The sequence below is a fragment of the Eurosta solidaginis genome, chromosome 3 (genome assembly GCF_040869045.1).
Source record: "Eurosta solidaginis isolate ZX-2024a chromosome 3, ASM4086904v1, whole genome shotgun sequence".
Lineage (NCBI taxonomy): Eukaryota > Metazoa > Arthropoda > Insecta > Diptera > Tephritidae > Eurosta > Eurosta solidaginis.
Genome location: NC_090321.1, coordinates 75607487 through 75631256, shown reverse-complemented (window position 1 = coordinate 75631256; position 23770 = coordinate 75607487). Strand labels below are relative to the sequence as shown.

The window sequence follows — 23770 nt, the reverse complement described above, 5'->3', positions numbered from 1 at the left end:
ATTAACTGAAAGGTGGTAAGGTAATAATTATATTTGCTTTTTTTTTGTTTATGTGGCAGCTTTGTAATGTCATCAATAAAATATATATATATATAAATGTGCATGTTGCAACAAAAGCGCGATTGATTTAATAAAAACATTTATAATAAGTAAAAACAATACAAATTGAAATGTGAAATATACAAAAATGCAATCTAAGTTTAGCGTTGCCAATTTATATAGATATGTATGTGGATTAGGGTTTTGAAAGATATGTAAATTTTAATTTAAAGTGCTATAGAAATTTGCTAAATTTGCAAACTTTAACAACAAATAACTTTTAAATTATAAGTTCGCGCACTTTAAAATATATATATTTGTGCTCGGAAGAGCTCACTCTTTCATTTGATACCAAGTTTTACCCCCAACTCGGGGGGTGCTATTCTAAAATTTCGTACACGCCCGTCTGTACCGGGATTGCATTTTAATACTCTCGCCATGGTCCACTTCGTCGGTGGTGTTGATTCATTGACAACGGCAACTACATCGCCTTCTGCGAAGTTACGTGAAGGGCAAAACCATTTAGATCGACGCTGTATACTGACTAGGTATTCATCTCTCCACCGACGCCAGAAATGCTGTCTCATAGCAGAGATCGCTTGCCGACGCTGACGAAGACTTCCACAGAACCCTTGACCCTCAGGTTCTGGAATTGATTTCAACGGTTCGCCGATGATAAAATGACCGGGAGTTAAGACTTCCAGGTCAGCAGCGGATGAAGAATTGTCCCAGAGCGGGTGGTAGTTTACGCAAGCTTCTATATCCGTCAACAATGTGGTGAACTCTTCGTAGGACAACAGCGTTTCGCCTAGCACGCGCTTGAGATGGTACTTTATTCGCTTAATACCAGTCTCCCAGTAACCTCCCATGTGGGGCGTTGATGGGGGGTTGAAGCGCCACTCTATTTTGGACTCGGTGAAAAACGAATGGAGTTTGGTGTCCGCCATGCACTTTTGGAATGCCATGCGCAACTCCTTCTCAGCGCCAACAAAATTTGTGCCATTGTCCGACGACATAACTTATAATTCGCTCTGCGATTCATGAATCTCTTAAAAGCATTAAGAAACCCAAACGTCGACAAGTCGCTAAAAAACTCTAAATGCACCGCCCCAGCGCACATGCAGACGAATGAACAGATATACCCCTTAGTAGCCTTCGCACCTCTTTCATGGGTGAATTTGTAGTTGTATGGCCCAGCGAAATCAACAGCGGTGCGCGTAAAACATCGAGCGAAGGTAGTTCGAGCCGCGGGCAAGTCTCCCATTGACTGGGTAGCGAGATTACGGTTCACCAATGTACATTTCCAGCATTTGTGGTAAATGATACGAATTAGGTTGCGGGCGCCGATAACCCAATACCGCCGTTGTAGTATAGTTTGCATAATGCGGGGCCCAGCGTGGAGCGTAAATGTATGTATCTCACCGATAATGAGTTTCGCAAGCGGGAAGTTTTTCGGCAGTATAATGGGGTGTTTTACGTCATGAGTTACTTCTGCATTCTTTAGTCTGCCTCCCACACGTAAGACGTTGGTTTCATCAAGGTATGGCTGCAAGCGCAAAAGACTGCTGCGAAGCGGAACGGGCCGTTTTGCGCTGCAAAGAGAAATTTCATTAGGGAAATAAACGTGTTGTGTATACCTGACCAGACGAAGTTCAGCTTCAGATAATTTTTGACAACTAGGAGGCCCAAACAACTTAGCATCGTTGAGTCGAGTGCGGGCTCTAGCGTTATTGAAAAAAACGCAATACGTAGGCAATGACGCGTCGTAGCTTCGAACAAGACGAAAACTTCGTAAATATCGGCCAGTGCTCATTTAAAGTCGTGACGTGAGCAACTTTATTACGAACGCCCAACTCGGTTGTATGCTGATTTGACGTTTGCTTCCAGAACTGGGTCGGACTTTTCAGGAACTCAGGACCAAACCACCAAAGTTGCTGGCGCGTTAGCTCGGACGGAGTTATGCCTCTCGAGGCACAATCTGCTGGGCTTAGCTCTGAGCGCACATGGTTCCAGCACTCAGGTGGCAGGACTTCCTAAATGTCGGCAACGCGGTTGGCAACGAAGGCTACCCATCGGCTAGGGTGTGATTGTAACCATGCCAAGGTAATAGTGGAGCCTGTCCATGCGTAAAACGGATAGCGGATGTTATGACAACTGTGTAAAATACTTCACGCCAACTTAGCAGCTAGATGTGCGGCGCACAGTTCTAGCATAGTGTACCTATACAAGCATTGTTTACTATATAGTTTGGCAGCTTAAGTAGAGGTTATGTTGCGAATAGAGTGGAAAGCAGTGGACTAGGCAGTCGAATGTCATATAATGAAGGAATGGTGTTCGGAGATTTTTCAAAGTTAAAAAAAAAAATGATAAAAGCTTTAATATAAATAAAACTATTGTTTTAATAACAACAAAAACGCCATATATAATCTGTATACATACATTTGTAAGGAATATCTCACTTTAAAATATGAATTAAATAATCTAAAGTTTTGTTTTGAAACTGAGTCGAGAACTGTGTGTGTGATTGTGCGAATTTTCACCGATCAGCTGTTAGTTGCGCTACTTGGTAAAATTTACAATGTATACAAGTGTGTCAGCTAAGCGATAAACGTCAAAACTACAAACAGCCTCGCTCACCTGATGCAAATCTCAGGTCTAGAGTTGCATTTTTGGTACGCAAGAGTACTTCAAGCTGAGTGGCATTTGAGAGTTTAATAAAACTTTGTAGTATTTACAGATGAAATAGTTGCATATATTTCCGCGGAAATAAGAATACTTGAAGATTTGTAGCCTGCAACAATGCGGAAACATATGGAAAGCAAAATTTATTTAAATTAGAGTCAAAATATAAAGCGCCACACGTGTAACATGGAAAAATTTCACTTTTAAGGCTGTTTACACAAATGCATAAGGGCAAAATTATATAAACGCTTTGGTCGCTTCAAAGCAAAGATAACGTACGGCGTTTCATTGTTTTTCGTCTTGCGTTGTCGAAGCGTAGGCACGCAACCAAAGCATTTATGTATGAGTGCCCAGAAACCTACATACCAAATTTCGTCAAGATACCTCAAAATTTACTCAAGTTATCGTGTTAACGGACGGACGGACGGACATGGCTCAATCAAATTTTTTTTCGATACTGATGATTTTGATAATGGAAGTCTATATCTATCTCGATTCCTTTATACCTGTACAACCAACCGTTATCCAATCAAAGTTAATATACTCTATGAGCTCTGCTCAACTGAGTATAAAAAATCTAACGAAATACAAGAAAAATACAACGTAGTTCATTAAAAACAAACAAGCCAGTTTGTATTTCGATAGGGTTTTTTGACATTAGGATGTTTTTATCTATTTTTTCTGACAAATGAAAATTTTGTTTTTAGTTTCAAAATTTCGTACATAAAAATATAACTAAATTCAAAGTGTAAATTGTGTGTGCAAATGAGTTTTCAATAAGTGTACATTTTTCAGTTTTTCATAGTTAGGGAATTGACCTCCATATTCTTGTGTTACACAAATATAATGAACTTGGGTACAGAAATTCAAATTAATAAGTTTTTCACAATAATTTGAAAAACTCTACGTTTTCTCTGCTTTTCACACTTAAAGGAGTAACCCTCCATAATAAATTAAACTTTTAATGAAAATCAATAACTCTGAGCTGAACACTTTTCGCCATGATATAAAATTGAAATGCTGTGGAACAGGAGCAACACTTTTGTGACTACATAAACCCTGTTTCAATCTTTTACGTCTCTGCACAGAACCCTAATTGACCGTTTTCAACCGAAACAACAATGGCAACCCAGATTTTCCCCTTATGCTCACTTAAGCGAGTGCCTGTCAGAAAGAAGTCAACACACTTGTACCTGTACACTATGAGTTCTAGGCGCGGCAATGTTGTAGTTTTGAGCGGCGCTACTTTCATTTTCGACGATATCAAGGCAACAGTGACACTACCGTCGAGCTGCAGCGTGCGCGCGTATATAACAGCGGCATAAGCGCGCTCGGATGCGTCAGCAAAAATATGTAACTCTGTGATTGCCCAGTCGTTCCTAGGCCCAACCAGCGATTAATATTCAGATTAGAAAACATTTTTAGCTCAGATCGATGCTCCAACCATTTTGTTGCGATGGAGTCGGAAATACTGTCGTCCCAACCAATATTATTACGCCAGATCTCCTGAAACCACATCTTTGATTTTACAGTCGCTGGGGCGAGCAGTCCGAGAGCGTCAAATAGCGTGCTGGCCTCAGATAAAAAAGTCCTCTTCGTTAAAGTATCAGGCGGTTTGTTTATTTTAATGGCGAATGTCAAGAAATCTTCCTCAGTGTTCCAAACTAATCCCAGAGTGTGGACATCTTTACCATCGACTAAGTAGTGAGATATAGCCTTTGACGCGTTCGAAATGCTTTCGTTAAGTGCCACACAATTCGAAGCCCACTTACGAAGCTCAAACCCACCTTGTTGAAGTATATTGGATACGTTTCGTTGCAGGAGTAGTAACTCTTCCTCGGAAGCGGTGCCAGTGAGGAGATCGTCCATATAAAAGTCCTTGAAGATAATATAAGCAGCTTTCTCACAAATGTGTGACCCACATCTTGCGGTTTGTTGAAGTGCTTTCACGGCAAGGTGTGAAGCAGCGGCCACACCGTACGTTACGCGCAACATTCGGTAATCTTGCATGGGTAAAGATGCGTCACTCCGCCAGACAATCCGTTGTAAGTCGATGTGCTTCGGTGATACGCAAACTTGGCCAAATATTGTTGCGATGTCTGCGGTCATAGCGTAACGATGCGTTCTGAAACGCGTTAAAACAGAAAACAAATCGGATTGCAGCGTGGGGCCGACGAATAACGCGTCATTTAACGAGTTTCCGGAAGTGGATTTAGCGGATGCGTTGAACACAACTCTTAATTTAGTTGTAATGCTCGATTCCTTTACAACAGGGTGATGCGGCATGTAAAAAGTATTGTAAGGTGATTCTGATGCAAGCTCCATATGTTTCATATCGATAAGTTCCTGCATGAACTCATTGTAGCCTTGTCGTAGGGTTTCGTCTCGTGCAAGTCTTCTTTCGATTCTTAGTAGGTTTCGTACAGCATATTCACGCGAATCTCCCAGCGGAACATCAGGTTTCAGCGGTAGGTCAACTAAGAATCGGACATCGGGTGCCCTTCCATGCATTGTTTCGAACAGCTCTTCACAATAACGCTCTTCCTGAATGAGGTGGATCTTTTGCGGCGCTTCCTCCAACTCCCACAATCTGGTAAGCGCTCTGTCCAGCTGAACATTGCAATGCAGCGATTGTAACTGAGGCGTACCAGTACAGAGTTTGCCCACACTGCCAAAGAGCGTCCATCCGAAGGCGGTTCGTTGAGCCATTGGAGTACCAGGTGGACCTTTACGAAACTCAGAGTAAAGAAGTTGATCCATTACATCCATACCGACCAGCATGCCGATATTCCCAGGGGTCATGAACTGCGGATCCGCGAGGAACAAGTTTTTCACGTGAGGCCATGATGCAACTGATAAGGTTTGTGTTGGCAATTCGCTGAAGAATTTACCTGACAGAAGATGACAACGAAAGCAAGACCTCACCTCTCGAGCGACCCCGTTGAGATGAACCAATTCCCGTAATGAAAACTGCTGACGCTTTCCGTTGTACGCCTAAATGTTGAACTAGCTGTCCGATGCAACCATCCCTTGCACGAGACACACTGAACAGAGTATGACCGTCCTAAAAAGATTCTTTTCCGGCAGATGCAGCAAAACCAATTCGCAGGACCGGGGTCAGGAGACGGACCCGGATTGGATTCGATGCCTTCCCGGAGTAAGAGAATGGGAGCAGTCCTGCTGCAAGGAGCTGCTGGGAGGATGACAATTTGTGGGAGGGACGAAACAAATTAGATGGGGTCACACTGAAATGACAGTCCTTGGTCGGGAAAAATCCCGAGTCGCTCCGGTACATAGAACCGACTGCCTTGGGAAGCGGGCCACCTTGGTACTACCATTGTGTAAAAGTGGAGTTAAAATTACATATACAACAATCTGAAAAACGAACCATCTGACATACAACCTGGCGTTATGGACTAGCGTCCGCGCAATTCAACCAAACCAAAAAAAAAAAATAATAATAATAAAAACGGAGCTCGAGCCGCGTCTTTTGATTCCTCGTTTGATAATTTTTGATAAAAATTAGGTGGTGCACCGTCTTTTAAATCGTTACCATATTAAGTTGTATAGAATCGACGGGATGGCCTACAAGGTTTCATGTCATACTAAATCGATATGGTCGGGCTAGTACCTTAATTGTTCCCGGAACGTACCCGATCTGCATCCGGCAAAGGACCAACAAAGTCGATAACGGAGAGTATCCTTATCGCTACAACAACAACAACATTATTTAGGTAATTGTGCAGTTTGGGGGCCCCACCCTAAAATTGGGTCTTTTTTTTGAGTGAGGTATCAAAAGACGCGCATTCACGTCTAGATCAAGAATCCGAAAGCGGAAGTTAACTTTTTTTACCCGTTCAAAAGATATTAACGAAAAACCGAAAAAAGACCCGCGGGTACTTCAGAAACCGGGCATGGGATCCATAGTATTTTTGCGCAGAACACCTTTCTGCGTTGGCGGCCTACGGCCGCGCTTATAAAAAAGGTAATTGTGCAGTTTAGGAGCCCACCCTAAAATTGGGCCTTTTTTTTTGAGTGAGGTATCAAAAATGCGTATTCACGTCTAGATCAAGAATCCGAAAGCGGAAGTTAACTTTTTTTACCCGTTCAAAAGATATTAACGAAAAACCGAAAAAAGATCGGCGGGTTCTTCCGAAACCGGGGGTGGGATCCATAGTATTTTTGCGCAGAATACCTTTGTGCGTTGGCGGCCTTCGGCCGCGCTTATAAAAAATTACCCTGGGCTACGCCATGCCAAGTCCGGGTGTGTGGTATAACCGTGGCTACCGCCACGGTGATGCACAATTTTTTTGTGGGTACAACACAACAACAACCACATGGGAATCGCCAACTTCAACTGCAAATATCTCCGGACAGAGATAAAATTTGTCTTTTCCGCCTTCGCATTATTTTTCTGAGATTAATACGCGTCTTTTGATACCTCACTCGAAAATCTTGGCCCAACTTTAGGGTGGGGCCCCTAAACTGCACTACTACCATAAAAAATAACCCTGGGCTACGCCATGCCAAGTCCGGGTGTGTGGTATAACCGTGGCTACCGCCACGGTGATGCACACTTTTTTTTTGGGTACAAACACAACAACAACCACATTAAAATCGCCAAATTCAACAGCAAATATCTCCGGGCAGAGATAAAATTTTTCTTTTCCGCCTTCGGATTATTGTTCTCGAGATTAATACGCGTCTTTTGATACCTGACTCGAAAATCTTGGCCCAACTTTAGGGTGGGTACTGTAAACTGAACTACTACCTTTACTTTCTGATTTTCATTCATACGTATGTGCATTTTTAAATAATAAAAAAATGTTATATTATTCTAATAGATAGCATCTCCGCCGGGTTGCGATGCAGCTCAGAATATGCCAAAATCAGAGGAAATTTACAATTAAATGCAGATTCACGTGTCATTTGCCAAGGATACAAGGTACTTTACAACCAACATGCTTTGGAATACGGTACCAAACTGGTTGGATGTATTTCCCTAAAAAAGGGAGGAACTACGCATCTTGGTTTGCCAGTATTTGCTTCGGTAATTCATATTGATTTGTATTGATTAAAAATTGCAATAGTAGATAATGTAATGTGATTTAAAATTGAATAGGTAGCCGGAGCAAAAAAGGCAACTGATCGGCACGCAACTGTTATTTATGTGGCGCCACCGGGAGCTGCTGCTGCTATCCTAGAAGCATTAGAAGCAGAAATGTCTGACTGTTTGCATCACCAAATGTGTGCCATAACATATGGTTCGCGTTAAGTACGCTCTCTTAAGGCAAAAAAAAAAATCGCGTCTAGTCAGGCCCGATTGTCCAGGAACCATCGCACCAGAAAGGGTAAGTAAATTGGCTACCATATTAAATAATTTGTCATGCTTTTGTTGATAATCAACTGAAGAATGCAAATACGACAGAGTTCGAAGTTCATGTGAAAACCAATTAATTTTTTTAATTAGCGTTTGGAGAGAAAAATACATATGTATGTATGCATAGAACTGCATAGAAGGGGAGGAATTAATTAATTATTATCAGTAGATTTACAAGATTTTTGTCATTTTCCCTGCGTCGCAGTTGTCATTATATTATATTATAACAGAGGAAATCAACACCTTACTACCCACAGCCAGTTAAAATTTTAGTAAATTTTGCTCTTTTCATCACTGTTTCAAAACGTGGAAAGTTATATATCGAGCATTCCATGGAGAATGGTACATTTTAGCAGACTTTCGCATTGCGGTCATTATTAATATTCAATCCCTAGAAGGTTTAATATAGTCATGTCAATAGTTCCCGAGATGGTGGGGCTAGTACCACAATGGTGCTTGTTACCGGAACGTGGATAGATAGATAAGACTTGCACATCTCCTTCACAGCACCTCATCCTAGCCGGCTTCCTTGATGAACCCCAGCAGTGTTCTTGGCTTGAGGGATTAAATGTGGGAATGCTCTGACCATGGTGAGCCCATAAACTTAGCCCTACGTCTTGAAATTGCGCCGCAATCTAGAAGGATATGGTCCGCCGTCTGCTGATCCATCACAAAATCGGTATGTGTTGTTCGATATTATACCCAGTGTTAGAAATAACTAATTTTAACAGCACTGCTGCTCTATAAAAATTAAACTATTTTACTTTAATGGTATAAGCAAGCGAAACGCTTCAAAAAACTTAGTTTTATTTCAGTTAGTACAATGAAATTTTTAATTCAGAAAATTTGAGATCATACTTGTTACACGCAACAATGTTGCATTATTGATTAACATATCGACTTTGATGGCCTTGCCACATTCTCCCCCGGTATTAGGACGGTAGGGAGGAAATACCTTCATCTAGGCGACATTGTCAGTGATACATTGTTGAATGTCCAATAGAGCCAATTTTGCTGCTGGTCGGTGATACTCGCCGGTCGACGTACGGACAATTGCACTCCTCACCTGCCCATCCTGTCCAGGGTACACCTTAGTTACGATACCCTTTGGCCAAACATGACGAGGAAGATTAGGATCAACGATTATCACCACGTCACCCTCTGCGATTGATTTTGTGTGGTCAAACCATTTTGACCTTCTAGTCAGCGTTGGGAGTACCTCGGCCACCCATCGTTTCCAAAACATGTCGGCCAGGTACTGTGAGTGTCGCCATGAACTTTTAACATACGCATCTGTCGATTCGAATTTACTTGGTGGTTTGTTGCCAGAAGAGCTTCCCATTAGAAAGTGGTTTGGAGTAAGAGCTTCCTGGGCAGCTGTATCCAGCGATAAATAAGTAAGCGGGCGACCGTTGACAATACTTTCCACTTCCAACAGCAGGTTATGAAGTTTCTCATCTGTGAGCTTTGTGTTTGGTGTAACGATGTGGTATAGTACGTTCTTTACTGAGCGTATCATGCGCTCCCAGGCGCCGCCCATGTGGGATGAAAGTCCACTTACATTCAGCCGTTGTTAGTTTTGCCTGCAGAGCGTTGAATTCTATGTCATTATAGGCCTTGCATAGCTCTTTCTCAGCAGCAATAAAGTTAGTACCATTGTCGCTAAATATTTCTATTGGTTGCCCTCTTCTACTAACGAAATTTCTTATCGCCATTACACAGGAATTCGTATCGAGCGAGTGTGCCACCTCAATGTGTATGGCGCGGCAAGTCATGCAAGTAAATAATACGCCGTATCTCTTTTCCGTACGCCTTCCTATAGTTACGAAGAACCGCCCGAAGAAGTCAATGCCTACATACGAAAAGGGTCTTGTATATGGCGCCAGACGTCCCTTAGGTAGTAGTCCCATTTCAGGAGGAGTTGGGTTTGCTTTTCGCAACTTGCAGGTTATACAGTTATTGCGCACTGTCCGAAGGTCTTGGCGAAGTTTAGGAATATAAAATCTTTGGAACATCTCATTGATGACCGTGTCGTGGTGTACGTGATGGTATTTTCGGTGATACCAATCAATTATTAGTTGCGTAATCTTATGAGTTCTTGGTAAAATAATTGGGGTTTTTGCTACATCTTCTATCGGGACATTTTCTATACGACTGCGCATTCGAACGATATGATCAACGGCGACGACTGGCGATAGTTTTCTAAGGGGGATAATTTTGGGTAACATGCATAGAGGGTCTTTTCGTAGACAGGCGATCTCGTTCCGGTAGGCATCGGTTTGAGCAAAACGGTAGAGGACATGACGACTCCAGAGAAGCTCGTCGGCGGTCAGGTTGGTTGGTTTGCCGGACGGGCTAGATTGTGTTCTTTTTCTGCTTTTGCAATTTTCGATGAAACGCTTTACGTAAGCCATGCATCTCTCAAGGCGTTCCCATTTGGAGAATCTACTAATGTCAATGACTGGTTGCACTTCAGCTTGTAATGCGCATTGTAAATATTGGTTGTCTTCTTCTCTTACAGGTTTTGTATTTATTTCAGCTATTTCGGAAATCGGCCACCTTTCCTGTGGCAGACATAAAAATTCAGGACCGGTGAACCAAACATTATTCGGGGCGAATTCTTTAGTAGTGTGCCGTTTTGTAGCCACTCTAAACATAACAAATTATTTGTATTTACGTGGGTCAGAGCGCAACCATGTCAACACCGTTTTTGAGTCGGTATAAAAATGAGTGTCATTTATTTTGATGTCATGGCCCTTGACAATTGCACAGGCTAGGCGTGATCCTAGAATCGCAGCAGTTAGTTCCATTCTTGGTATTGATATTGGGCGCAAAGGAGCAACTTTTGTTTTGGAGCTAACAAGGGCAACACGGAATTCGTCGTTGTTTACTATTCTGAAATACGCTACAGCCGCGCTTGCTAACTCGCTTGCTTCAACGAATACATGCAGTTCGACTCTAAAAATTTGTCTGTTGAAATTACTAAAATAACATCTCGGAATTTGGACCTCACCAACGTGTTTTAAGTTTGAGAGCCATTGTTGCCAAGGAATTGCAAACTCTTCAGGTATAATATCATCCCAGTTGATACCACATCGCCATATGTCTTGTAGCAAAATTTTTATACGCACTGTGAAAAACGCGAGAAAGCCTTGTGGATCGTATATCGACATTAGTAGCCGGAGTAGTTCTCTTTTTGTCGGTAACTTTTCGTTATGTAAAATGGCGCTGCTGGCCTTGGTAAACTTTATGTTGAATGTAAACGCGTCGTTGCTTGTTTGCCACCACAATCCGAGCACCTTTTCCGGCTCTATTACTTGATCAATTACTTTTCCAGCCTTGCAAAAATCACTCACAGTATCTGAATCATTTAACGCTTGAACCAGCTGTTCACAGTTAGAAACCTATCCTCTGATGTGAAAATTTTCGCGTTTATGGACTTATTTTACGTCTTTGGCCAGCTGAATAGCTTCTGCGGGACTATCAGCGCAATCCAACATATCATCCACGTAATGTCTTTCAACTATAGACTTTACTCCGCTTGGAAACTCTTTTTTAAACTCTTCGGCATTTTTATTTCTGGTATGCTGCGCGATTGACGGCGAGCAACTGGCCCCGAACGACATCACCCTTAAAACATAGACATCTGGATTTCTTTCGTCGTTGCAATCGCGCCAAAGGAATCTTTTTGAGTGTTGATCTTCAACATCTACGCTAATCCGGTGAAACATCTCACAGATATCGGCGCAAATACCAATATTACCAATTCTAAAGTTATACAAGATATTCGTGAGTGGTCTTAATAAATCAGGGCCTTTCTCCAAGCACCCATTAAGTGAGAGTCCGTTATATGCCGCAGCAGCGTCCCAAACTAACCTTGTCTTATTTGGCTTGTTTGGATTTTTCACCGTAATTATTGGTAAGTACCACTTTCGCTGATAGTATGCGTCGACCTCGCCTTGATCAAGCTTTCGAATATATTGCTTTTTCTCCATATCCTATATATGTGCGCTTACCTTACGTTTTAGCATAGGGTCTTTACTGAGCTTCTTCTCGAAACATTCAAGTCGTCGTTTTGTATTTGTATTTATTAGGCAATTCATCCCAGCACAACAATTTGGCAAAAATTATTTTATAGTGCTAGTCGGTAAAAGGCATAACATAGGAACAATTTAAACTTGAAACTTAAAGCTAATGACTATGGCTAAGAAAAGGTTACAATAAATAATATATTTAATAAATAGTAAATAAATAAATAAACGAATGATAGAGTACATTTGCTTAGAAGAAATCAGTATTTTAATTGTCTAGATTATTATAGAAACTTGTTAATTCTTTATTGAAGAGCAGAGCATTGCTTATAAGCCTAATTCTAGAAGGGAGCGAGTTCCAAAGGCGTATGGAAGTAATGAAGAACTGGCGATCAGATATTAGCATACGATGTCTGAAGTGGGTAAGGAGAACGGATCTAGACGACTGGAGAAAATTTAGCCTCCGATACAGATAGTCAGGTTCCTTCATATATATTAATTTATGTAGCGTAGTGAGCGTTTTAAGTTTAATAAGGTTATCGAAAGAAATGTTTAGCAACCTGTAAGCATGATGAGAGACGTGGTCAAGTCTTTTCAACCCATAGACGTATCTAGCAATGTTGTTATAAACAACATTAAGTTTCCTATTACATACATAGTCACAATTAGAGTAAACCTCACAACCATAAAGGAGCGTAGGTATTAAGTACGCTTTTGCTATTAGTAGACGAATATGTAACGGAGTAAAATATTGTGTAAGCCAGAGTGTACGAAGCATCCCATACAGTTTTCCCACTGTGCGGAAGATGTGATCTTTCCATGTCAAGGTTTTGTTAAAAACTACACCTAGATTTTTTGCCGTGTCAACGTATTCTATAATAGTGTTGTCTAAAATTAAATTTTCCATTCCACTTTTATCTAGTGACCTTCTATGAATGACTATACATTTCGACTTCTTAGGGTTAATACATAAGCCGTTCATAGAAGCCCACGTACCAATTTGACACAAATCGTAATTTAAGTTATTAATACATGAACAGGTACGATCACTAGGACATCACATATACAATTGTACGTCGTCAGCATAAATGTGAATATTACAATACTTGAGAACACAAGGCAAATCGTTTATATACAAAACAAATAACAGGGGACCAAGGATTGAGCCTTGTGGGACTCCTGTTAAAACACTGACGAAGTCAGACTTTCTGCTACCAACACTTACTGCCTGAGTTCGGTCGGCCAAATACGATCTGATTAGGGCTGTTGCACAGTTGGAGAAATTAAATAGGTTGTCCAGCTTCTTGCAGAGAACGGTGTGGTCGACCGAGTCAAACGCTTTTGAATGGTCGAGAAGAGTCAGGAAAGCAGTAAAATTTTGGTCAACTTGTTCTCGAATATCCTCTATCACCGATAGGAGTGCCGCTTTACAGCTACGATTTGGCCTGAATCCAGACTGGGAATCTGTGAGAAGGTTATTATCCTGCACATAAGTATTTATCTGGCAGTGCAAAATTCGTTCTACGACCTTGGAAAGGAAAGGCAGAATAGCTATAGGTCTATACTCCTTGTTTTGCTTGGGGATTGGGATTACCTTAGCAACTTTCCAACATTTGGGAAATACACAGGACGTCAGCGCCGAGTTAACCAAGTAGGTTAAGTGAGGAAGGATTTTAGGAAGAATTATTTTTATAAATTTCGGACATATACCATCGAACCCCATAGCATTGAACTTTACTGAAAGAATGGCTTGAACGACATCACAACCATCGACACTAGCAAACTCAAGAGGACCAAAATCAGCATTAGCGCGAATACAATAATTGTCAGCACATATATTGTCAGTTGAGATTGGCAGATTTACAAAATTTATATTTATCTCGATAATGTCTACATCAGGGAGGACAGAAATATCGCATTTGGATTTTCCGATACCAATATGTTTAATCGACTTCCAGGTTTCCTTCGAACTCAAGGCAGCACTAAACTTGTTATTATAAAATGTCTGCTTAGCTGACCTAATGGCTTTGTTTGCAGCGATCCTAGCTGCTTTGAAGCAGTTGTGAGCCTCCAGGGTTTTGTATCTTTTCCATCGTGAGTAAGCAAGGTTACGCTGGTGAATTAAGTGTTTTAGATTGGCACTAAACCAAGGGGTATTATTGTGTGTAGCAGCTTTGAGTTTCACTGGCACATGGTTGTCGAAAAGCCTAATAATATGGTTCTGTAGGAATGATGCCTGATCATCGACCGATGTCAGCGTACGAATCAAGCTCCATTCGACCGACTCCACCGCTGCATTAAGGGAATTGTAATCTATGCTTCTAAAATCACGATACGTAAAGGAACATTGGATGTGTGACGTTTGAAAGTTTTAACTAAGAAATATCAGATCGTGTTTTGAAAAGCAAGATGCCGACAATTGATCGTAGTGGAGCAATTTCAGGGGATCATTCACAAAAAATAAATCCAACAAAGAAGAATTTGAGTCAGTAAAGTGTGTAGGTGAAGTTAAATTGGTGGGAGAAAGTCCAAGAGACTCCATACTTAGCTTTAGAGTTGAGTCGACGAGAGGGTTGGAGTTGAAATCCCCAGCGATGATTATATTATCATAGCTATAAGTAGAGGCTCGAGAAATTCAATAAAGCCAGAGAAGTCAACTCCACGATTAGGTCTGTATGCACAGCCGATAACAAGCCTTTCATTATTTACAGAGAACACGTCTACGAACACATATTCGACAGAATCACTTGGACTAGCACTGCAGCAAAGTTTACAGGATAAACCACTTTTAACATATATAGCAACACCACCACCATGACCACGTCTATCAGCGCTGAAAAGTTGATATCCATTTAGTTGCACCAAATCATTTTGCCATATTGTAATTATTTGGTAGTAATATATTATTTGATCGCCAAAGTAGCTTGGCCGTAAAATGGTCTCCGGTACGTTGGACATATTTATCAAGTTGGTTTTCATCGAATCTATACTTTAAGTTCAATTTTGATACATGCGCGTCTGAACTTTCATGTCTCATGCTTTCTATTAAAAGTTTTTGAAGTGCTATCGCGTCGTCACATTCACAAACGTGTAGTTGTAAATTCTCGTTTAGGCTTTGCTTCAGAACACCGTAAATTGTCCATCCCAGACGTGTTTTCGTTGCAGCTGGCTCGTCACTCTTGCCTTCCCTAAACTTCATGGGCATCGCTACATGTTTATTGTTCAAACCAATTATCATCTGAGGTACCACATTTTGGTATGACTCCACTGGTAGCCCTCTTAGGTGTTTATATTTATTTGCTAGTTCTGGCATTATCAAAGTTTTTGGAGGCAAATCGAGCTTGTTGACAGTGCGTACGTCGCACAATGTATATATTTTATTTTTTGCATAAGCTGAGACCTGCAAACTGATACAAGCGGAATTTTCTTCGATTCGAACAGAACCATCCGTCCAACGCAAACGAAGATCACTTTCTTTACCTTTCAGCTGTAACTTTTTGAGTACGTCTTTCTCGATGATCGTGGGGCCTGACCCATCATCCAAAAGTGCGTAAATATCCGCCGTAGCATGTCCAGAGTGAATGGTAATCGGCAAGATGCGATACAAAACATTTGATGTCTGCTGTATATGAATTCCCACTGCATTTTCCGAAGAGTCTTTGCTTTCTTGCTCTGGCTTATGCAACATAAAATGATGTTTTGCCGTACAATTGTTTTCACCGCATTCACGTCGTTCCTTGCAAAACTTGGGATCGTGTGCCTTAAGGCACGACCGACATAACTTCATGTGATTTACTATATTCCATTTGTCATTATATGACATTACCTTAAACTTGTCACAGTTTACGATAAAATGATTTTAATTACACGTCGAGCACTTACGCGAATCTTGCTGACGCTGCTCACTTGCCACGTCACATTTTTCCTCATGAAATCCAACACAATGTGCTTTACGCCTTTCTTCGTGTTGATATCCACCAACGGGTATTGTTATAATAGTGGTAGCAGCGTTGGCTCGGGTAGGCAACCATTCGCTAAAGATTAACAAATTTATATTTGAATATGCACCTGAATGCATAGCCCAATCAAAGCGCATTTGCGAAGGGAGTTTTTGAATCAAATCTTTTAAAAGCATAGGGTTATTGAAATGTGACGTGAGTCCTGAAGCAACAATTGTCGCAGTCAAGTTCTTTGCTTCAAGTGAAAAGGTTATAAGCGTTTCTAGTTTGTTGACATTTACATCCGCAATTCTTCGGACTTTTTCTAAAAGACTATTGATTATATGTTCAGGTCTGCCGAATATTGTTCGTAGTGTTGAAATAACGTCAGGTACTAATGTTGGTATCAACAGTTGGCTCCGCACGTAGTCAAGTGCTTTACCTTTCAAAGCGCGCTGGAGTCGAAGTAAGTTTTCATCATCGGAGAAACCGCATATGCGAGTCGAATTTTCATAACTACTTATAAACATTGGCCACTTTTCTGGCTTGCCACTAAACTGTGGCAACTCCTTTGGTAAGACCTGTCTTGCTTGTATTTGCATCGTTGTCAAATTGTGGCTCGCTTGCTGCCGCCCTGTACCCTGACCGTTTCCCATGAAACTGCCCTGGAAGCCACCATACCCACCACCGTCATGCTCTTGCCTGAAAAGGTTATTATTCAAATTATAATTAGTGTCAATATTAGCACCCATATTTGGCTGTCCCTGAAATGAGATGTTCTTATTGACCGTGATCAGCTTATGCGTGGATGGTAAACACAAATTTCTTTGCATGCTTGCATAACCTTGTGCGCCCGTGGTCGGCGTATTGACTGTGTCATATACGCCTGTGATTGGCGCATGGAAGTTGCTTTGTGGCCTCATGCCTTCGTACGGTGCACTTGTATTACCTTGTGCGCCCGTGGTCAGCGTATTACCTGTGTCATATACGCTCGTGATTGGCGCATGGAAATTGCTTTGTGCCCTCATGCATTCGTACCGTGCACTTGTGTTACCTTGTGCGCCCGTGGTCAGCGTATTACCTGTGTCATATACGCTCGTGATTGGCGCATGGAAATTGCTTTGTGCCCTCATGCATTCGTACCGTGCACTTGTGTTACTTTGTGCGCCCGTGGTCAGCGTATTGACTGTGTCATACACGCTCGTGATTGGCGCGGTGGTAACCTCAGCTGCTCTTATATTTTCGGCACTCTGTCGACATTGCAAGATTTCGTTTTCCTTTTGTAGTTGGCACAATTGCTTTTTCAACTCCATCAACTTATTTCTCAAACTAATTAAATCATCGCATTTACCTGTATTTTAATTTTGCATATTTTCGTTCGTGACCTCAGTACCATCACCTTTCTCTTGCGCTTTTATGATTGTCTTGTTTGTAGCACACCCATTGCATTCCCAGTCCCTAGATTCAATGCCATCAGACACGTTGGCGCAGATGAAATGGAACCACTTATCGCAGCTATGGCATTGCACCATATCACCTTCCTCGGATGTTTTGCAGACAGGACATTCAGCCTTTTCATCGAATGCTTCGCTCATAGTTCATTAAGTATTCAACAGTATTTCACCAAGAAAGCTGTTCTTACTCACGGAATTTAATGAAGTTAAGTTTTTTGAAGATTGTTAGAAATAACAAATTTAAACAGCACTGCTGCTCTGTACAAATTAAACTATTTTACTTTAATGGTATAAGCAAGCGAAACGCTTCAAAAAACTTAGTTTTATTTCAATTTAAGCACGCGTTCTTGTCAGTTAGTACAATGAAATTTTTAATTCAGAAAATTTGAGATCATACTTGTTACACGCAACAATGTTGCATTATCGATTAACATATCGACTTTGATGGCCTTGCCACACCCAGCTTTTGCATGTGACTGTTCAGTCTACAGTGTCTTGTAAGAATAGCCGTTAGGATTCTTAGGTTATCTTTTTGAGAAGCCTATTAATGCCCTATATCGAGTTGTGCTGTAACCCCCTAACAGTAACTTAGATTGACTCAGGCCTGGCATATTGCGCCAGTGTTCTCTCTTTTCCCTCCCTTCTACTATTAGGGGCATTTATTGAGTGAGCCAACTGCCAGGAACGGCTCGGGATCGATGAGTCCTGCAGTTGCTGCCTCTCTTTCCGGGTTGTCCGCCTGCTGTTGTTGTTATAGCAGTGCTTCGTCCCATCCAATAGGTGCGACCGAGCACAAATTGTCATCAGTGTCTTCTAACGGGAGTCCAAGGAAACTTTCTGTTTCAACAGGGGTGGACCATAATGAGAGGAGTGTTAGAGGCGTTGGTTCCACAATACAGTTAAAGAGATGGTTGGTGTCATGTGGGGACACATTACAAGCAGGACAATGTTTTGTATGTCGGGGTTGATTCTGGATAGGTAAGAGTTTAACCTGTTACGTTATCCAGCTCGAAGTTGAGCTAGAGTGACTGCTCTCGTTTCCCTAGGGAGAGTGCGTTTCTCCTCTGCTAGTTTTGTTCTTTGACTACAGGAATCACCGGCATAGAGGTCCGACGCCTGTTTGTGGAGTTCACTGAAGACATGCTTGTGTTTTTTAGCTTCATACGGCTGTGTTCTCAGGTGCCGTATTTCCTCATAATGTAATGAGGCCGTGAACAACAAGAGCCACAAAAGATTTATAAAAGTTACGAGGACGCTGGATTTTGGAATCTAGCCCAGAGCAACCGGTCCGATGCAACCATCCCTTGCACGTGAAACACTGACAAGAGTATTTATTTTTTTAATTTAATTTATTTATTATTACGGCTATTTAGGCCTAAAACTTAAACTACTAAGTACAATTCATTGTTATAATCACTTATTTCTATTGAATATGCTGTTGGAATGCCCTGTGATTCCGATCAGCATATTTACTAGCGTGACAAAGGGACGAGTCTGGGAGCCACTCATTTAAGGAAGGTTGGAAAGGACGAGTTTCCAATCCTCCATTGCTCCCAGCTTAAGGCAACAAAATTTGGAACTTATATTTTTCAATTATATGTATATTTTAAGCTGTCGGAATGTATTAGCCTCCGATCAACACAGCTAAACATGTCTTTGGATGTTGGAAATTGAAAATAACGTGTATCCAATCACCCCTCAACTTTGTTTAGTAAAGACGCTGTCGGAATGCATGAAGATTCCGATTAGCACAGCTCAACATATAATGGGAGGTTGAAAAGGACGTGTTTCCAATCCCCCCTGCTCCAACTTTTGTTTGGCCTTATTTTTGTTACACATTATATAATTTTATTGTTATATTAATGCTGTACGAATGCGAGTGATTCCGATCAGCAACAGTAAATATCAGCTGGAAATACCGAATTTCAGCGAAATTAGTTGTTGGAACTGTCTGGAGTTACAGGTTTTTCTTTTCCTTAGGGCCGGATGCATTGTATTTTGCTGCTTCCAATATTACCATTCCCTTTTCGCGCTCCAGTATCGGATATATCATGTAAAAAATAAGAGGAGAAAAACTTTATCTTATTGGAAGGGTTTTACAATGCTCCAATAAACTTTTTTTAAAAGTATTGAAATTATTACTACTTTTTATGTGATTAGGAAGTTCATTGAAATATTTCAGGCCCTTATATATATGACCGTCCTAAAAAGATTCTTTTCCGGCAAACGCAGCAAACTCATTTCTCGGGACCGGGGTCAGGAGAAGGACGCGGATTGGGGTCGATACCTTCCCGGAAGAGGAGAGTATGGCGTAGACCCGCTGCAAGGATCTGCTGGGAGGGTTACAATTTGTGGGAGGGACGCAATAAATTAAACACTGAGTCCGCCTGCTCATTACCCTCTACTGCCCTGTGGCCTAGGATCCAGGGCAACAGTACTACGTTGTGTGCTCCTAATTGATTTAGCTTTTCTACGCACTGAAGGACCTGTGCTGACTTTATTTCGAACGCCGCAAATGCCTTTAGTGGGGCCTGACTGCCTGACTGAGTATGGCAATTGTTTCATTGGGGTATAAGCGCTGAAGGTTCAGCTTAGCGCACTAACTTATGGCGAATACTTCCGCTTGAAAATGCTCGGATGTGCTTTTCGAGTTACTGATATTTTGGCTCTGGGTCCGAAAACTCTGGCTCCAATCCCCCCTTGCGTCTTCGAGCCATCTATGTACCATACGATCTTGAGCAGACTAGTAATACATTGCACCCGCCCATACCCATACAGCCGTACCAAGAGTCTGAGCAGCCCATTACATTTTGGCACAACCGGAGCACTGCTGGACATCCAATCTATATGAAAGCTATGCATTCAAAAGTGTTTGTACCAGTGGCTGGTGCACACCGAACTGGACCAATGTATGCTATATTGATGCCTGCACAAATACCAAGCTATGTTTATGTGAATAATGTTACTGCTTATGTACATTTGCACGGTTCAGCACTTACAGTACCTACGTTTATACAAGGTGGAACACCACACTATCTACATGGCGATGTAGCCACCGATCACGTTGTTGTAAGAGATTAATTAAAATATGTTATTAATAAACACTGATTCTTATGTTTTCATTATCATTAAACTGTAGACTGTAGACTCATGACGGGTATTCTTACTGGACACTACCTTCTTGCGTCACATGCCTTTAAATTAGGCTTGGTCAGTGATAGCAGATGTAGGGAGTGCGGGTTGGAGGAGGAAACGATCGATTACGTTCTGTGCTCGTGCCCTGCGCTTGCAAGGCTAAGACTCCAGCTGACAGCTGTCAGATCTAGAAGCAGCAAGTGGCTTAAGTTCTAGGAAGCTTCTGGTATTTGTCAAGAGGACGGAGTTATTTTATAACATGTCCTGGTTGTTGATAGGGTTTTTAGCTTGGTCGTTAAAACAAACTTCTGGTAACACTACGGACTCATTCAGTCTATGTGAGGTCGTCATGAACCCGCCAGTTCAACCTAACCTATATTTTGTTTTGGTTTTTACTTTAGAATCAACCGTTTAAGTAAGCGATGTCAGCTAACTAAGCGCCTTCAAATGTAGATCAATAAGGAACATGGGGTCGCCAGAGCCTCGGCTGTTAAAGAAACAGGGTTCGCCACGGGTAGGTGAGGTTCACAATTGGGTTGGAGAAGCTATATATTGCGCTGGCAACCCATTGAACGGGTTGCGCTACACAACCCCCTGAACCAATTTGGTATTTTAATCGCCTCTTACGCAGGCATGCCTACCGCGTGTATACTCTAAGCCCCCTAACCCGCTGGAGCCATGAGAAGCGTTAGTGACCTTGGGTTTCCCAATGAAAGTACCGTCGTGTCTAGTGTTGTTGGGTGAGCGGCCAGGCAGCAGCGTGCAACAAATGCACCATTCAGGAGGATACCCTTGCTGAGCCCAGAAAATCTGGGAAAGTTGGATATACTGGTCGGATGCAGCAAACGAGTATATTCTGTAATAGCATATGATCAACTTGGAGATAACCAAACATTTATTTTCCTGTCCAACAGGGAACTGGACCCTGCTGCTAAAGAAGGATAGGCGTAGTCACATCAATTCGTTCCCGGGTTACTCGGGGAAATCAGTTTTAGCAGTACTTTGCACTTTTCATACTGCACGTCCATACAAGAACTTCGGATAATGAATTAAACAGTTGTTGTTGTTGTTGTTGAATTAAACAGTCATCTGCATTTGTTTGTTTTTGTAGCACGTCTAATTTCCTTCGTAACATCAATCAATTATCCCTTGTTATAATGTTGTGTTCTCTATGAATGCAACAGCGAAGTATCTTCGGGAACCCCTGATTCTAGTTATCTGAAATCTCCTTGAGTCCCTTGAGCCTTTGGCCTCTCAGAAAAGAGCTAATTGTGGAGCCCTATTTATAGAACACTTTTCGGGTTAAATATATTAAAAACTTTAATCTATCCTTACTGATATTAGTCTCTTTCTCATTCTAGGTAATTTGATTTTGACGATGTGCGCATAGCAATATTCCAAATATTCCAGCTGTAGCTGAAGGAAGAACATAAATTTCCTCAAATTATAAGAAAACTGCGACAACTATCCCCCCGCCTTTTTAGTACCATAGATAAGGCGCTAACAAGCATACTATGGGAAAGGGTCAAGACCAAAGGATCAATATCACCTGTAAATCGACTTTTATAGCACGAATTGGGGCTTCCGGTATTATCCCTACAAAACTCATATGGATCTGCAAACTGATGTTGAACAACACCACCAGCGCAGGAAAAATTGGGCATCATCACTGAGCTTCGAAAGTTTCAGAAAGGGCACAGCTATTAATAGACGTTATTGTACTTAATTAGCTTGTACATATCAATATACACATATGTAAAGTTCACTAGATTAATAAGGGAATAATTTAAATTGTAAAAAACCATTGTATATATGAATTTTTTATAATTAAATATTATCTGAACATACAGGACGCGTTTCATTCATGGAAAAAGCGATTTGACAGAAGGTAACCGATACGGGTAACCGATAGGCCAGTTACCCGTGTTGTTTTTGTTGCATATGTTTTGGTTAGCGATAACGAAAACATAACTGATGAAGTAACTTAAAAATGTAAATAACATCGAGCGAGAAGGAATGTCGAAAACACAATAGGTAAGAGCAGTGTTGCCAGGTTAGCCTTTTCGAGGCTAGATTTGGCCTTTTTTTTGCCTTTAGCTTCGAAATTTTGTGTTTAGCTTCGTGACTTTTTTCTAGCCTTTTTACTCCGAATATATTTTTAAAAATTTCTAAAATAAAATAATTTCAATAGTTCCTGTGAACACCTAATACCTAATAATATGAGTTCTCTACAAAAGATTAATTCTTTTTCTGCTGAAAATTCGTGGAAAATTTCAAAGCCAGATGTATTTTCTTACTTTGAAAAAGAGAAGTATAGTTATTCTAAAAGTCAAATAGCATTAATAGAGCTGCAGTGACGAAAACTTATAACTATACAATGGAAAAATGTACACTCCACCATGGAATTTTGGTCGGAAGTCCGAGAACATAAAAATGCATTAAACGAACCTCCTTTTTTAGAACTTGTCGAATTCATATTTAGTTTTTTAGTATTACCACTCAGTAACGCGGAGGTTGAAAGAGTTTTTAGTGGCATGAAAATTCTGAAAACTAAATTAAGGAACAAACTAAACATTAAAATGCTTAATGCGCTGCTTAATATTAGATGCTCGTTAAAACGCTTATCTAAATGTTGTAATGACTTTGAAATTACCTATGATCTGATATCTATGGTAAATAGCCAAACTTTATACACAGACATAAGCTCTTCTGATTCTTCAGACGGGGAATATTTTATATAAATAACTAGCACACCCGGCAGACGTTGTTCTGCCCTAAATTTGGCTTATCTGCATATATTTTAATAAGCTTTTTCCGTCTAACTCTGCCCTACCCCTCTACACTTTTTCCTAATCTTTTTATTCACTCCTCCCTCCGTCTTTTTCGCTTCATCTCCATCTTCGTCTCATTCTATCTCTTTCTCAGTCTCCTTCTCTCTTCTCTCCAGTTTTCCTCCTTCTTCTTCATCTCTTATTCCAGTCCCATTCCGAGTCTCAGCCCCAGTCCCACTCCGAGTCTCAGTCTCAGTCCCAGTCCTAGTCCTAATTCTAGTCCCAGTCCGTCTCTGGTATACTTCACGGAAAAAAGCATCCTAAATACTAATATAGACAA

The 23770-nt window shown here is 41.2% G+C and overlaps 1 long non-coding RNA gene across 3 annotated transcripts; it reads left to right on the top strand.

The window, feature by feature from the left end:
- The first annotated feature begins 6059 nt into the window (after positions 1 to 6059).
- On the top strand, positions 6060 to 22398 carry LOC137243989 (uncharacterized). Of its 3 annotated transcripts, none has more exons than XR_010950715.1 (4): positions 6060 to 6455; positions 7570 to 7771; positions 7844 to 8072; positions 22021 to 22398. It is a non-coding gene; the product is annotated as an uncharacterized lncRNA (long non-coding RNA). The 3 variants fall into 3 exon arrangements; XR_010950716.1 differs by lacking the exon at positions 22021 to 22398 and adding an exon at positions 10641 to 11967; XR_010950714.1 differs by lacking the exon at positions 22021 to 22398 and adding an exon at positions 10623 to 11967.
- The last annotated feature ends 1372 nt before the right edge of the window (positions 22399 to 23770 follow it).